Source organism: Lampetra planeri, chromosome 25, assembly GCF_965212315.1.
Source record: "Lampetra planeri chromosome 25, kcLamPlan1.2.h2, whole genome shotgun sequence".
Lineage (NCBI taxonomy): Eukaryota > Metazoa > Chordata > Hyperoartia > Petromyzontiformes > Petromyzontidae > Lampetra > Lampetra planeri.
The window spans coordinates 1,979,139-1,995,897 of NC_136131.1; the positions used below are offsets into that span (position 1 = coordinate 1,979,139).

General features: G+C 47.4%; 1 long non-coding RNA gene and 1 pseudogene across 2 annotated transcripts; one reads left to right on the forward strand and one right to left on the reverse strand.

Moving 5' to 3' along the window:
• Positions 1-1,625: 1,625 nt before the first annotated feature.
• LOC144727525 (uncharacterized) lies at positions 1,626-3,237 on the reverse strand. Its single transcript, XR_013587409.1, has 3 exons — positions 2,621-3,237; positions 2,127-2,212; positions 1,626-1,971 (listed from the first exon to the last, which is right to left on the reverse strand). It is a non-coding gene; the product is annotated as an uncharacterized LOC144727525 (long non-coding RNA).
• A 6,443-nt stretch (positions 3,238-9,680) lies between these two features.
• Positions 9,681-10,886, forward strand: LOC144727226 (protein S100-A1-like; annotated as a pseudogene). The gene is made up of 3 exons (XR_013587358.1): positions 9,681-9,754; positions 9,916-10,098; positions 10,652-10,886. The product of XR_013587358.1 is annotated as a protein S100-A1-like (transcript).
• Positions 10,887-16,759: the final 5,873 nt, after the last annotated feature.

A 16,759-nucleotide genomic window follows, 5' to 3' on the forward strand; every position in this document is an offset into this window, starting at 1 on the left:
TTCCAGGCCGGTGTGGATCATACCGATGCACGAGCAGTCGCACTGGCAGATCTTGGTCGTCAACGCCACGTGCCCACCAAGGTCGACTGCCATGCTGTTAGACTCAATGGCTGCGTGGGGGCAGTCGCGCAACGCTAAGAGCATCGCGGCCTTCGCCAGCACGGTGGTGGCCCGGGTCGTGCGCACCGAATCGGTGAGCATGCCAGTGGCGATCACCATGGTGCTTGTGCCGCAGCAACCGAACGGCTACGACTGCGGCGTCTACGCCCTGCTCAACATCATGCACCTGGTGCGCCATTACGACAGCATCGTGGCCGTTCAAGGACCAGGTCAGGTGGTACACGCAGGAGGCGGCGTCATATCAATGTAAGAAATTTGCTTGGAAATGTACAAACTGAGCAATCATGGGAAAGATGTTATTAACCAGTTTAGGTCATAACTGGCTGTGATGTTCCCTCCCTACCTATGTTAGCAGTTATATTCGACTCTCCGAGTTACATTCACTAATACAGCCAGCGTTAGCTGTATTAGTAAATGGCGGCCTGCTATCTTTGTCCATCTCCATGTGGTAATGCTCTTGCCGAGCTCTCTCCGAGCTTACATTTACAAGCAAATTGTTTACATTGACATGCTAATCTCTCACAATATAATGGCCACCCCACAGCTTCGTTTGTCAAAATTTTCCCGATCTTACATTTACATGCAAATTTCATCTCTATCTCCTCCCACTGACCTTTGGATGACAACCATCCCAAACCTTGATAACTCCTTACCTTGGCAGCGCTCCCACCATTTATTCTCAGCAGCTCTCCCGCGATATTTCTCACCTGATGACGATTGATTTTGTTTCGATCGAAACGTCGTGATATTGTTATTATTTTCATCTTCATCATTTTTTATTATTTGATCTATCTACGTGGCTTTACCGAAAGACCCAAAGAATATCATTTATTTACAGTAAAATATCATACGCAGTGTTGTAACCCTCCACCGCCCCACACAGCCAATTAGTCACATCAACAAAACGCCAATTAGTTATTACTTCAACCCACCAGTATGTTGGAAAGTAAATCCACAACATCATCGGGTAATTTGCCAGAATAGTGAAGCAATCCACCTGCTTCTAGTATTAAATAGAACAGGACGATGTCACCACTGAACCCAATCACATTTACTTACGCGATCTCACCCAAAATTTTTATTATGAATATTGGTCGCGAAAGCCTACGTGTGTATCAGATTAATTGCTTATGTGGCATATGCTATTTTGTACAGACGGGACGTAACATTAGCATAAGACTAAAATAACACAAGAAATATTAAATACTCTCAAACACAACTGTCGGCAGTTTCAGAACATGCTTGCCAACATTGGCACTCAATCGTTAAAATGTTGTGTAAAATAATTATTACTGGCCAAGACTAATTCGAGAATCCATTTAAATTGAGAGAAATAATTTTAACTGCTTTGACAGCTAGAGGCTTAGCGCGGCCTGGAAGCATATTATTAAGTAATACATCTTACAATTACAATTCCCTAAAGATGAAACACATATGAATTAACTGATTACTAATCTATTATAAAATTACAAGAACCCCCCCTCCCCCCCGATCTCTGCACCTGATTGGGTTCAGTGATGAAGCAGGTGGATTGCTTCAATATTCTGGCAAATTGCTCGATGATGCTGGATGTATATATTTACAGTTGCCAATACATCCATCAACAGAAAGTCGATCCCCAACATCCATACGAATTCAAGAGGTTTTCCTCTCATCAGCATCCACGTTCAGAAGAGTCCACAGACGAGGATGAGGAGGATGAGAAGCGGTCTCCCAGAGGTCCCCAGCGGAGGAACTGCATCCGCAGGAGGTGCCGAGCCAGCAGCACGCTCCATCTCCCATCTCACGGAGAGCGGGACTCTCGTGCCAGCTTACCAGTCTTGACTTGCGCAGGGCGCAACGTTGATGAATCTGTGGATGGGAACGAACGTTCAGCTGCACGTTCCATTGGTACCCCCCTTTTCTACTTGGTACACGCAAGCCGAGCCAGCGTTGGGGGGGCTCCCACGGCACAGGGGTGAGAAAGACAAAGAGAGGTCCCGTGTCTGTGTGCGCGCGTGTTTCACCTGTGGCCGTACATCTGCTGCACGAACCCCGGTGGCTGCTGGTTCTCGTACATAGGGGAAACATCTCTCCCCCGGGGCTGGGAGACCTGTGAAGGAGACCACCATGAACATCAGCTCGTCGAGAATGCCCGAGGCAAATGCGCGATTCGCTCGCAAATCCCAAACCGACGCTCCGGGCTTCACAGCGACATCTTAACATGGCTTTCGATGCATGTGTGTGTGTGAACGCGTATGTGGGTACGTGTACATGTGTATGAAATTGGGGAGCAGCAGTGTAACAGTTAGCGCGCTGCTTTATGAACTCAGTGACCAGAGTTCGATGCCCCTCACGGCCAACACCAGTGACCATCGAGCCTCAAATTAGTACTTGGTGCGTGTTTAAACATCGCCACTCGGACACAAAAACTTGCCCCAGAAGTTTGTAAAGGCTGTACATGGGATCTGAGTCTTTATTACAGGTCCCAATGTGTTTGCATATGCAAGTCACTCCCTACCGATCCCTGGCCAGTCTTCCAATGGGCTGATGGCACCATGACCACTATCCGACGCTTGCTCGATGTATCCTGGTCGAGGGACAGTGCACCCTGTGGCTCCATTACTGTAGGGTCTGCGTTCACGAGTTCTTGCAGATGGGCAATAGACATTCAAAACACGGCCAATATCCGGCCACAGGCAACAGGCATTTGCCAAGGGGCCATTCTCCACAACGTCCCGGTGATACTTTGCCTCTTGAGAAGAAAAATTAACCCAACACACTCATCAACAACACTGTGGCCTTGAAATAATAATATATCTATGACGACAATGTTCATACCTGGTGACAATGTTCATACCTTTTGTTTTGGACATTAAATAATACTTAAAAAAAAACATTTTGGTAAACTACCCTGATTAAACTACACTAACCCCAAGATCAAAATGCCCCAATAAAAATAAAAACCTTTCAGCTTAATTTAAATAATAAATTATTGTTCTGGTCATAATCATTGTGTATGACTGACATTAAGAGAAGTGGAATGCGTTTTGTCACAAGATTGAGAGGTTGGCGGAACAAGAAAGTTTGAAAAACACTACAGCGATATATATTCACGAGCTGGAGAGGCGGAGGGGTGGAAGGGTTGCCGTGGAGGGAGCAACAATCATCACTAGAATTGATGGCCGTGGAGTCTGCCAACCACTTGCAGCACTCCGACTGTGCCAGATAACCACTGCTGCCGCCGCCGCTGCTGCCTCCGCCGCTGCTGCTACCACCACTGCTGCTGCCGCCGCTGCTGCCGTTGCTGCTCCCGGTACCTGCGAAGTGGATGGTCATGCTGGTGTTACTCATGGTCACGCTGCTGCCATATCTCCAGTAGAGCCACTCGTCCGTCGTGTGGGTGAGGAGGAAGGCCGTCGATTCATCCACAAGCGCGACAGGCACATCCCGGTCCATTGCTGCCTGGGCGGTTGTTCCTGCGACAGAATGACCCCACCTTCTCGTCACTCACATGCTCTCGCGGTGCACGAGAAGGTGGCATCACAGAACTACATTTCGAAACCACTTCGATGAAAGCCTTGCTGTCAACACTAGAGGCACTGCTTCAACACGCCTTACCTTTAAGGATGCCACGTTGGCAAGATGTTAACCATCCTGCCTGGTATACAGGTGCGTGTGAGTTCTCGACCCTGACCCCTGTGGTATATATGCAGTTTGCATGTCTCTCCCCGTGGTCACATCGATTTTTGTCCGAGTCCTCCAGTTTTTCCCTCCACACACATTTAGAATCAACATCAGGCATTTAGCATCACCTGAGACCGTGCGCCGTACCCACCCACCCCTTTCCCTCGCAGCCATGCCAAGTTCAATCCCCTCACCTGGTCTGCTGACTTTGTGGGGCAAGAGCCTATTGCGCCTCCATTTGTTGACAAAGGGCCATTTTGACATCTTCTTTTGATCTGCTGCTCCCGCGCTCCACTTCTTCTTCTTTTCCTCCTCCTCCTTCCGCTCCTTGGCGGCGGCAACCGCGACTCTGTCCCACCACAGATCCCGGAATAATTGGCGCGTTCTCAACCGGGTCTTAGCTAGTTTATCCTCGGCCTTCAGGAGGGCCTTGTCGGCCACCGATATACGCGGCCCCTTCCGACAACGGCCGCCCCAGCAGGACGGGCTGGCCTCCTCCTCCTCCAGCAGGCCATCGTCGGGCGAGAGGTCACAACGCGTCGCGGTGGGCATGTCACCAATATCCGGTTGTCTGCAAACGCAGACGGAACACAGGTGGGGTCACAGTTGCTCGCAGGCCATCGCGCCGACAGTCACGAGCTTCTGTCACTTTGCAATCACACTCGAGTCAAGCGAAATCAGAAGCTCTATTCATACTGGAGAAATCCGATGAGCTATGAAGCTATTTTTCACAGATGTTCAATTGGGGGTGGGTCAGAACATTACAACAATACAAAAACATGATAGGAGTGCAGAGTGTAGAAAAGGAAAACAAATAACAAAAAAATATATACGAATAAAACTAAACTAGTTTCATCCTACCAGGTAAACTCCATTTAACACGTAGGCTTTCACGACCAATATCATCCATAAGAGGTTTTTTTGGGTAAGATTGCAGAAATATATAAATGTGTCGTTAAAACCTGCCACCACCCGACACAGCCAACTAGTAAGGGTTGTTACGTAAACAGAACGTGCAAATTCATCACTAGTACAGCCCACCGGTGTTTTTGAGAGCCAAGCCACAACATTTACAATCTGAGTACGAAGTTTCGTCAGTAATTACAACTAGCTTCATCAGCTGACAGCCAGATTTTTGGAGAAGTCCACCTGTTTCGTTCCTTATATAGAGGCGTAGATGTGGTGACCACACTTCTTCGCTCTTGCGCAAAGTGGTGGGGGGGATTAATGAGTCAACGTACATTATGCATGCGTGTTATGCGAGCCCTTTGATCTTGTCCTTCCTGTTCATTGTGTATTAAAATAGCCGTACAGTACCAACGGTAATCCCTATTGAAGTATGGTGGCTTGTATAGGCATGCATTTAAACAATGTATTATTTGATGATTCGCTTCCGAGCAGCACTAAGTCGGTAGCTATCCGAACGGTTACAATTATTTTTACAGTCGACCCTTCCACATCGCAGGGGTAGGGGCGCAGGCCCCCCGCGATCTGGAAAAACTGCGTGAAATTTGTTGGTCCCCTTGGTTTCCTTGGTGAGCGAAGCGAGCAGAATAATAGTGTAGTGGCGTAATTTGCGCAGGGTTCGCAAACAGCAGTTGCATTCATGTACGGGGTTGCAAACAGTGCGGTCAGTTAAGGACAAGCGTGAGGCCTGTGAGACAGCAGACAGAGAGACACCAGCAATTAGGGAAAGAGGCAGTGATTGGCTGGCTGCAAATGCAAACACGGAGGAGGCGCCAAGAAGGCAGAGATAGAAGCGATAAGGGGGGGAGCACGTGCAGGAGACACCGGAAGGATGCCGGCTTAACGAGGGCCACCTGAGGACACTTAATGAGGAGGGGGATATATGGGGATGTGTGAAGCAACGGGAGTTGAGTTGGTTGGAGATGAAGACGTGAGAAGTCAATACAAGAGAAGTCCGGGACCTCGCCCTCCATTACCTCGTCCTCCCCAGCGGTGTTGGCTGAACCCCTGCTCGGGGCACGCAAGGTTGAAGGTGTGGGTGTAGTAACAGGCTAGCGGAGCAAGAGAGAGTGAGCTCGGAGTAGCAGACTAGCGCAGCAAGAGAGGGAGAATTCGCCAGAGGAGTACGTGGTGTTGAACGTGAGGAGCACCCGTGTGGGATGCTTCTAATAAAGTGACACAGGAGAAAAAGAAGTTGTCCGCGTGAATAAACACCACTACAATAGTATAACAAAAGACAGTATCACCTTTTAGTTAAATATACAAATATAGAGTACAGTATTTGGTCATACAGTACAGTTAAGATATCTCTACATTTTCCACCCTTTGCGTGTCGTCTGCTGGCTTTCGCATTCTTTTAATAAACTTTAACTTTTTACAAAATTTTACTTTAGAAAAGTTGTGTATATTTATGGTATTAAAGGATTAAATACATTAATATTATCCAGTACTGTACATATATTTAATGCATTTATGAGTTTCTAAACCTTTTCAGTGTCGTCTGCGGCTTTCGCAACACTCCCAAAACTCCCAAAAACTTCCCATTTAATGTCTTTTGCCGACCCCGCGATTTATCGAAACCGCGATGGGGAAAGTGGCGGTGCAGAAGGGTCGACTGTCTCATCAAACAGGAGGAATTCACGGTGCAACGCATCTCATCTGTTAAACATCTGCAGCCAATAGGATTGTCATCGATTGATCCTGCCTGCAGACATTGGTAGGTCACAGATAATGATGAAGATAAGAGAGCAGCAGATGAGGACAGAGCAGCAGAAGAGCAGAGCGCTGTGGATGATGACGGTGGTGGTGGGGGATTAAATGACTGGAAGCCTCCTCGCCTGTGTCCGTGTGTTGGTGAGGAGTGTCCACTACCAATAGAACAGCAACTCGTGTCTCCCTTCTGCGTCTCCATGTGTCTGCCTTCTGTGTCTCTGTTGTGTGCCCGTGTGTCTACGTTGTGTCTGTGTGTCCCCCGTGTCTCCCTTGTGGTGTCCAAGTGTCTCCCCCCCCTCACGGTGGTGTGTATCAATGTTTGTCCCTCTGAAGCCAACGCCCGACCTGACATAGACACGGCCACAACAGAGTACCCGGGTGTCCTGTGCAGGGCTGTCTCACTCACCCACTGCTGAACACATCTCACAGCCGTCTTTGTCTCTCCCCAGTGCCGTCTCACGCTCACTCACCTCGGTGATGTTTCTTCCATCCTTCGACCGTCGTCGGCGAGGTTCTTCACTCAAGCAGGGAGAGCGAGTCGAGTGAGAAGGCCTCAGGGAGTCTCGGAATCTCGGAGAGTCGCGGAGTCGTCGGCTTCTGCTTCTTCGCGGGAGACTTGAATCTTCAGAGTGGGCGTCAGTTGGTCATGACGTCACTCGACGGTGGGCGGGGCTTGTGTCTGTAGGGGGGAGGGGCTGCGGGGGGGGGGGGCTTGTGGGGGATGGAGAGGAGGGGCGGGGGGCTTGATCAGCTCGTTGGTTGAGGCGTGCAGTGCAGAGGTTTGCGGTTTGAGCCCGTCAGGTCGCCCTGGTTAATACTACGGGTGTATTCAAACTAAACTATTTTTTTTATTTTACCAGGTAAGGCAAACTGAGCTACATAGCTCTTTTTACAAGCGATCTGGCTATCACAAATGATAGCTCAACGAAGTGGCTTATCGAGTGGAAATGTAAAGCAGACAAATACTCGAAGAGCATGTTGATTGTAAATGTGAAAGGAACAGAAACCCAGAAAAAAACTCCAGGTGATCACAGGAAGATAACATGTAAACTCGAAATATGCAGCAGGCGTTAGATTCGGGATCAAACCCACGACCTCCTGCATACCAGGCGAGGGAGATAAGATCTCACCACGACAGCGCCCAGCAAACGAGCTGACCACCACCGCCACGCTGCCTGACCATCGTTGATCGTTCCTTGGGAACGATCGGCTTCATCATTTGCACGGCAATTTATTTTAATTTGGTATTTTTTCTACAGTGATGCTGGCACGCGTAGACCTAGTCTCGCTCATGACGTCACTTTAAGGTTATTTATTTTAGCCGGCCGGTGGTGACTACAAACGCCGGTAATCCAGCACTGTAGAGGCGAGGGTTGGTGGATCGCACAAATGCTGTGAAACTCCCAACCCCTTGGCGTCAATGAGGCACCATACCCTGGCTCGCCAGGAGAAGGCGGTACAGCAAACATGTACGCCCACGTGTTCCATCTGTACGGAATCAAGTTTTACCTCGCCATGCACATGCCGTGGGTTTTCTCTGGGCGCTATGGTTTCATCCCAGACGTAAACGCTCATTATGTGGCCGAGAACACCTTCGTATACAGAGGACAGCAGAGCTGGTGGCTGCTGTCTGCGGCTCCTCTTTCTCTCTCGTCGACGAGAGCGGGCGAATTCCGTGCAACGGCGTCCACACAACTTGTTTTTTTGTTGTTAAATCGCGTGAATATAAATGGGGTCTTAATCATGGCTATCGCCTGATGAAGCTGGTTGTAATTACCGGAGACAACATTGGAATCGCATTCTAAATATTGTAGGTTTGCTCTCCAACACATCAGTGTTCCTAACTAATAGCTAATTGGCAGGTTTTCTTTGCCACTGTTGCAGAGAAACGAAAGCTACCCAGAAGAGCACTTTTGAATAAAGTGTTGCCGTCACATGACCCACTCACGTTTAGGCTTGCCAACTCTTGACTGAAGATATTGCGGGAGATGTTTAATTTCCTTAAAGTATCCAATTAAAAGCTCCGGTATCACCTTAAATTGTCACCCGGAGAATGATGCCAATTTCGGTGGACACTCCCGGACATTGATGGAGAGTTGGTAACCTGATTTGCGTTCTCTATTTGTGAAGCTGTCCAGTCATCTCAACCTACTGTGTGGTACGGAATTGGACAAGAACACAACTCAGAATAACTTCTATCGTCCCCAAATGCTTTTGTTTAGCTGGCCTGCTCTCTCGTTACGATCATGACGGGAAAGAGGACGGGCTGGCGACACAAGCAGGCATAATTTAAGTCGTGTCTTCCTGCTGTTTGAGCAGAAGCAGCAGCACACCTTTGCGAATTGTTATTTCTTTGGGATGTGTCTATACAAAGGCAGAAACCTAAGTGAATAGTTCATTAGCCCTGGTGTCATCGGAGTTGGTTCATGAACTCGCCAAAAGCAAGGGTCTATATTTTCCCATTTTCCAGCTGGGCTGGTTCAATCCTCTGATGGCCTCTTCATAACCTTGGATATCTCGTCTCGGATCATTCTGTTGTCGCAGAATAAACACAACTTTGAAACTTTGATTAGCGCATCGGGTAGAGCTCGTCGAGAGGAATAGGTTGCCATATCGTTCGCCTTCAACAGACATTAAATGACGTCGCAACGGAGTTTATGAGAGAGCCGGGGGCTTATGGGACCCGCTATTATGTTCGTTTGAGGTTAATGATTATATTTATTGAAAAAGTTTTTATAAAATTCAACCCTTATAAAATTCAACGTTTAACCTACTCACTCCGGATTGTGCCCGCCCTCACAGTCGGGCATATTTGCGGAATACACCACGCCGCCATTGACGCTGGCCATTGACCGAGCAACCCAACATTCCTACCAGCTCCCTCCGCAGGAATGTGTTTTATTTCGTCCCCGTGCAAACACCTCCACTCCCTCCATCAAGCGCCCGCTTGATAGCAATGTTGGGGCCTCTTGGCACGTGCCTCCCATGAGTTCATTGTCTGTTGATGTTGTTTCTGCTGTGCTCTGGCATCACGGACTTCCCTTGTAAATTAGCCGGGAAACGAGATAAACGGGACCAATCAAAAAACATCATCACTTAATCGCACAGTGAGAGCGAGCAGGTGTGAGTGGTGACGTCACTGGCCGCGCTTCATAAAAGCCGCAACGGGTGGCAGCAGTCGTCGTCAAAGTTGCAGACGTCTGTTGCAGGTACCGCCACCGCCGCGGTGTTGGGCAAGATGCCTTGTGTAGTGGGGATCTCTGCAACGCGCGGGTTTTACCTGGGTTCGGTGAGAGCTGTGTGCAGCGCTGGTTGAGGTTTGGGCCAGAAATTGTTTTTGGAACAAAGCTGGGGCGCTACGTGATCAGTCATTATGGTGCGTAGAGAGGTGCCGTGTGCATTGTCTTCACGTGATTGAAGGCTGTCTCGTTGTTTGTCGTGTCTTCGCAGATTCCACTTGCGTACTGACTCGACCGTACATCGCTTATGAAGATGAGCGACCTCCATGCAGCCACCCTGAAGCTCCTGTCCACCTTCAATGAACTCGCCCGCGACAGTGCTGTGAAAGATTGCCTGAAGAAGGAAACGTTCAGGAGCTTCCTAAAGGGGGATAAGGGCAAGAGTCTAATCCAGGTGGGATGTGGTTTTGCTATTCGTATGGACCAGTCCCTCGGTTCATCCCATGTTTGAGTCTCTTGTTATACCCTCTCCATTCTTCTGTACTAATAAATGTTTGGTTTGGATCGCGTAAATGTCCGTCAAACCCGACCGACAACTTGGTAGGGTTTGTCACGTATACTGCCGATTAGTTGCTACTTTAGCACACTGTTGTGTTTGAGAGTAAACTTGAAACTTGTACTAATGAATACGCCGTTTAGCTGATTTTTACTACTGGCTTCATGAGGTGATAGCCAGAAATGTGCAGTGGTGTTTCTTTCTTGGAGATGTCTCACTGGGCCTAATCGGGGGTGACTAAACGGATAAGGGGTTAATGTAGTCTTATAACTTCGAATGGACCATTTAATTCTGAGAATGCAGGACGTATTGTGGTTGGCTTATTCACAGTTATTCCACGTGGTAGAATGACCGGCACTACGCCGTGTACCATCACTTGCTGTCTATTTAGCCCATGTTCCACAGTCCAGGTCCAGGCTTTTCTAACTCTTGCTGCTTTGATTCCATTCAGAATCCCGTGGATGGGTTCGTGGTGAGCCGCATCCTGAGGGACCTTGGTGATGACAAGGATGGGGAAGTCGACTTCCTCGAGTTCGTGATCACGATCGCGGCCTTGAAATTCTGCTGCCACCCGAACTTCCGAGCGCACCACGAGCGGAATGGCAGGACCCACGCGCTGCGCGCATTCCAAGTGTAACGCGCCTGTTGCATGATACGCATACTATGAAATAAACGGTTTAATCACATCAACGTGGCGTTCTTGTGACCTTGATACTCTAGGAAAATAATCGAGTGCAGTGGTTATCATGCAATGTCCTCGATGGGCAGCTACCAGGATGAGTCTAGCGATATGGAATGTGCCAGGTATCCGTTTCCTGCTTGCAGTTCTGTGGTTTCATAATTGGAAGACTCGATATAGCTGACAACTATGCAACGTAGGATGGGCTGCACTATTCATTTTCATACCGCTGTTTATACTTCGTGTACTTGCGTAGGATGAAACTTTTGATTAGCAAGTGATCTGGATTTCTTGCACATACTTTCCCAGCCACAACCCAGCCTTTTGATCTGTAACGTATATCGACGGTAATGCTGTAAGTTATAAATGAACAATATCAACACCATGTATGTATTACCAACATGGTTATCAATATTTACACCCCCCCCCCCCCACCCCCACATGATCGTACTCAAAGCCACGTTTCCACAACTGCACCATAACCGCAACATGTTGGGCACAACCACCACGAAGGTGTGCTAACGAATGTGGCCGGAATGCTGGGTTTGCCCCCCCCCCCCCATGTGGGGAAAGGGTAGTTGCATTAGATTGATTGCACTTTATTCATGGTTTTGGCACATTCGAAGTTTTGCATCTTTAACGTTTCCGTTTACCCCGAAAGTCCTGTTTGGTGTTAAGCATGTTTCCATCAAACGTAAGTATAAAGTCTGGAAAATGACGAACACATGCGAATTGTTTACAGATGACCCATAAAACATGTTGGTGCATGGCCTTCACTTAATTTATTGTGGGAATGTGGCCAGGAAAAAGGATGTCGACTTTCATCCCGCACGACTGAATAATTCACCTGAACTTAAATATTTTAATTGTTGAGTGAGTTTTATGTGGTCTAACGCCAAAACACATTCCTTCGGAGTGGTGTTGTATCTATGCCCTGTTTTCCGTTATTAATATTAAGAATAATTAAGAATTTTTTTTTATATCTATATATATATTTTTTAAAATTAAATAATGAAAACAACCCACTACAAGCACACCAGGAATCTGTGAAACGGCCATTAATCTGGGAAGAAGTCGGTCACAGAGAGGTCAGACATCCAGATGGACAAAGATCGATGACCTGACCTCCCAAGACATCTTGAGATGCACGGAGGGGGTGCAGAGCAGAGTAAAGGATAATAACGGTTGCCACTCGCGTTTTATTAACGTTTTCCTTACCGAAAAGTAGAAACTTAACAAAGAGAATTGACCAATAAACAATACGTTTTTTTTTATTAGTAATTATCTTATATTACTCGTATTCACCGCATACATATTATTTAGAATTATATGTTTCCTATCTACATGACCGTCCTATAAACTAAAGAGTACGAATTCCAGAAAGCTTAAGTGGAAACATAGTTACACTTAACCTCAGGACATTAAAATATAACTCAGAATAAAACACCAATCTCTGGAGAACTAAACTTGGCGAAGCCCCAAAATAATAATGTGACGAGGATCATTACGAATATTCATTAAACATAGACGAATGATAACCACGATACTAAGACCGAAGGAACTCATAAAATATAATTCAAGAATAAATGTAACACACAGGACCACATAAATGTATTGCAAACATCTCCTCAGCCACCTTTGTCTTCCAGCGGGGTCTGGCAAGCAAGGAGGGAGCAAAAAGGTCACAGGGGGGAATCGGTGCCTGACATTCCAAAGACATCTGTTTTTTCTGTTTTCTCTCGCAAAGAATGCGCAGACAGGGGAGTCACGTTTTGAGTTAGGCACGGGCGCACATAGCGAACGAGCAGTCTGTCCGAGTCGCGCTCAGTCTCGCAACTCGGCTTGCGACGCAGTGTTGCGACGGGGGCTCGCAAGAGAGCTGGGGCAAATCGTGCCTCGAGGAGAGATGGGACGACGAGACATCGTTAAGGTGACAGCCTGAATGAACAGACTGTCCGAGTCGCGCTCAGTGTTGCGACAGGGCTCGCAAGAGAGCGGGGGCAGATCGTGCCTCGAGGAGAGATGGAACGAGGAGGGGTCGTTCGAGTCGCAGAAATCTGAGTTCAACCTGGGTCGGGGCTGGGTTTCAGCCGTGCTCCGGCAGGCGGAGCGTCGTGAGGAAACGAAACACCGATGCCGATAGCAGGTGTCGCTTCTCGCAGAACGAAGTTAAGTGCGAGTGAAGCTGGCAGTTGCACGAACAAGGGAAGCACGGAGCAGAGAGAGTGACGAATGACGACAAGCAATCAACCTGTAAAAGGGCGGAGATCGCCAAGCGTCGACCAAGCGTGCAAAGCAGAGAGCGCGATGCAGTGGAGAAAACCTGGTCAAACGGCTGTGAGGAAGAGGACAGCGCCATCGAATGCGCCGTGTGTTTGAGGGCAGACCGACCACCACCCAGTGAGCACAGCCGCGTCGTCCAGAGCCACAAGCCAACACAGCCGGAAGCAAGGGCGAGTGTCCGTGTGAAGTTGGCAACGATCAAGGAGAGAGCCACAACACAGCACGACTCGGACGTCACCGGGCGTCACCGAGCGTCGTGCCAACTCGTCATCTAGCAGTAGAGGGAGAGAGAGCGCAAGAGCAGAACGACTCGGACGTCACCGGGCGTCACCGAGCGTCGTGCCAACTCGTCATCTAGCAGTAGAGGGAGAGAGAGCGCAAGAGCAGCACGACTCGGACGTCACCGGGCGTCACCGAGCGTCGTGCCAACTCGTCGTCCAGCAGTGGAGGGAGAGAGAGCGCAAGAGCAGCACGACTCGGACGTCACCGGGCGTCACCGAGCGTCGTGCCAACTCGTCATCTAGCAGTAGAGGGAGAGAGAGCGCAAGAGCAGAACGACTCGGACGTCACCAGGCGTCACCGAGCGTCGTGCCAACTCGTCATGTAGCAGTAGAAAGAGAGAGAGCGCAAGAGCAGCACGACTCGGACGTCACCGGGCGTCACCGAGCGTCGTGCCAACTCGTCATCTAGCAGTAGAGGGAGAGAGAGCGCAAGAGCAGCACGACTCGGACGTCACCGGGCGTCACCGAGCGTCGTGCCAACTCGTCGTCCAGCAGTGGAGAGAGAGAGAGCGCACAAGCAGAGACACGCCGAGCGAGGGAGCAGCAGGGGCTCGCGGCGGCCATGCCCAACCCAGAGAAAACTTCTGGCCGCTGTTTGTATCCTCCCACACCACACAAGCTAACGACACAACTCCCGGCTCTAAGAATTAATTAATATTACAAGGGGACAACGCACACACAGCACGCACACGAATAAGACTTTTAAAAAAATTGTCTTTGCGTTTCAAAAAGGGTTGCCATTTCGAGGTGGTGCGTTCAATATCAACTGATCGTGCAAAGCAGTTGCTGCCGTCGAGTTACATGAATAAGAAATGTTTTAGTCATTCATTTTCGTTAACTGCATAATCACGCCAATGACGAAGTATTTTTAGTCATTCATTTTCGTTAATCGCATAATCTTGCCCATGAATTTATTGACGTATACTTGCTTTCGGATAAGAGAGTGTCATGTGTTTGTTTAGAATTAAAATTGCTTAACACCAACTGTTCGAGTGCTTCTTTCCAAGTCCATGCAAAACTGTCTTATTCATAAGAGCTGTTACCTGCGATGAGATATGAAAATGGAGACCTAAAATAGCATAAACACACTAAGATAATCGATAAACGTTTAATCGATGATAATCGTGTTATACTGATTGATATAACACTGGATGAACGAAGCTGAGCCTAATTATCATAACTGCAAACATTAACATAATCGCAAGCATCCGCATAAATTACTATGATTATCTCCGTGATTATCATAATTTATGCATATAATTACACACATTATCATAATTTATGCATGTGTAATACACACATTAACATAATTAATGCGATTTGCGCATTTTTCGGAAAATTATTAATTTTTATTATTTTTATCAAAATTTCATAATCCAACACATACAACAGTGGGCAGGTAGGAGCTTGGTTGGACAGCACATTCGTGCACTACAGACGGACAAATAATCCCTGGTGGGCAGTGTGGAAGCTGTTGTTCCTACCTGTATAAGTGTATGGGTGGCTACAGGAAAGCCACCCATACGGATGCTTACCTAAAACCGGATTCCCACCACCATCCATCCCAGAAGAATTCCCTCATCAAGACTCTATATCATAGAGCCCAATGCATCTCCGACCATGAACACATTTCCAGTGAACTCAAACACGTACGCCAAGCTCTTAAGGCTAATGGTTACTCCGACTACACAATCCGCAAAGCCATCACTCCAACCATCATGAAGGATCCTGTTGAGGAGCCTTTCAAGACCATCACCTTACCCTACATTGCTGGGGTCACAAAAAAGATCTCCAAAATCCTGATTAAACACAAGATCCAGGTCCGATTCAACACAGTACATAAAATCCGTGTTCTGGTACCGTCTGTAAAAGATGTGGTTCCAGACATACATTACCCTGGCGTCTACAAACTAAGTTGCCTCTGTGGTAGCAGTTACATTGGGGAAACCAAACGACATGTCTCGGACCGCATCCGTGAACATAAAGCTGACCTGAAACACGGTAGGACAAACACCTCAGCCGTGGCAGATCACCGTTACAACTCAGTGGGCTCACATGACATTGACTTCTCCAAGACAGAGGTTCTCTGCAAGCCATCTGGCTATCATGAGAGATTCGTTCATGAGGCGATCCACATATACAAACACAGAGACAATTTTAACCGAGAAGATGGATTCTGGCTTAGCAATCATTGGAAGGACGTAATAAACCATTTCGATACACATTAGGGTGGGTAGAATAATACATAGTGTTATATTAAAATGTATACGGTTTATAGCAATACAGTATATAATTTAATGTTGGGTTTATCTATGGCAGTATATAGTACGGTATATGCTCGTGTGATGTAAGAGAATAAAGTTTAGATGGAAGCATATTATATAATTTTTACGACGTAGAAGTGTAATGTATTACTTGCTGTTAGTAACTCAGCTTATTGTAGAGTATAGTAAGTATACTGATGGTGCTATGCAGTTTATACTTTAGTTTTTTATGTAGTTTATACTTTAGTTTTCTACGTGGTTGTTTAGTAACTGCAGCTACATATAATTAACATTCCTTTCCTTTGTTAATGCTACTCCCTGCACCCCCCCTTGGTGCTGCTGATCCTGCATAATGCATGGGCATAATATGACTTTGAAACCCCCCCACCCACCTCCTACGCATTTCCCATGAATATGCTAAATTCCTTTTCATATGCACATTCTTTTTGTTAAGGCGCTCTTCCACCTCCAACCCAGCTTATATATAAGCTCCTAGCTTGGTAGTGTCTCATTCTTCACCTGAAGACGGCTGCTTGCGTTGTAGCCGAAACGTCGTGAGAATTATTTTATTTTATTATGTTTTATTTTTATTATTTTATTACTTCCCTTCTACGTGACTTTACCGAAAGAACCAAGAAGATTTGACAATTACTTCGAGAGCTTCCTTCTCTAGCTCTGCCCACTTACACTTGGGTTGGGCCCACCACAACCCTTTATAAACTCTTGTTGTCAGCAGCTCTCTCTTGTGTCAGCGGTTGTCCTGCTGTATCGGTGCCACCTGATGAAGGTCGCTTGTGTTGCGATCGAAACGTCGTGATTTGTTTTATTTTATTTCTAACTACGTGACTTTACCGAAAGAACCAAAGAGTATTATATACTCTCCTTTAGATGCCCCTGGTTCTTAATGTTCTGCAGATGTAGATGCCACTGGTTTTTCATGTTCTGCAAATGTAGATGCCACTGGTTCTTAATGTTCTGCAGATGTAGATGCCGCCATCTATTGCGGGGCGGTTGAACTTACGACTCTCAGTACGAACAGGCAACTGGACATA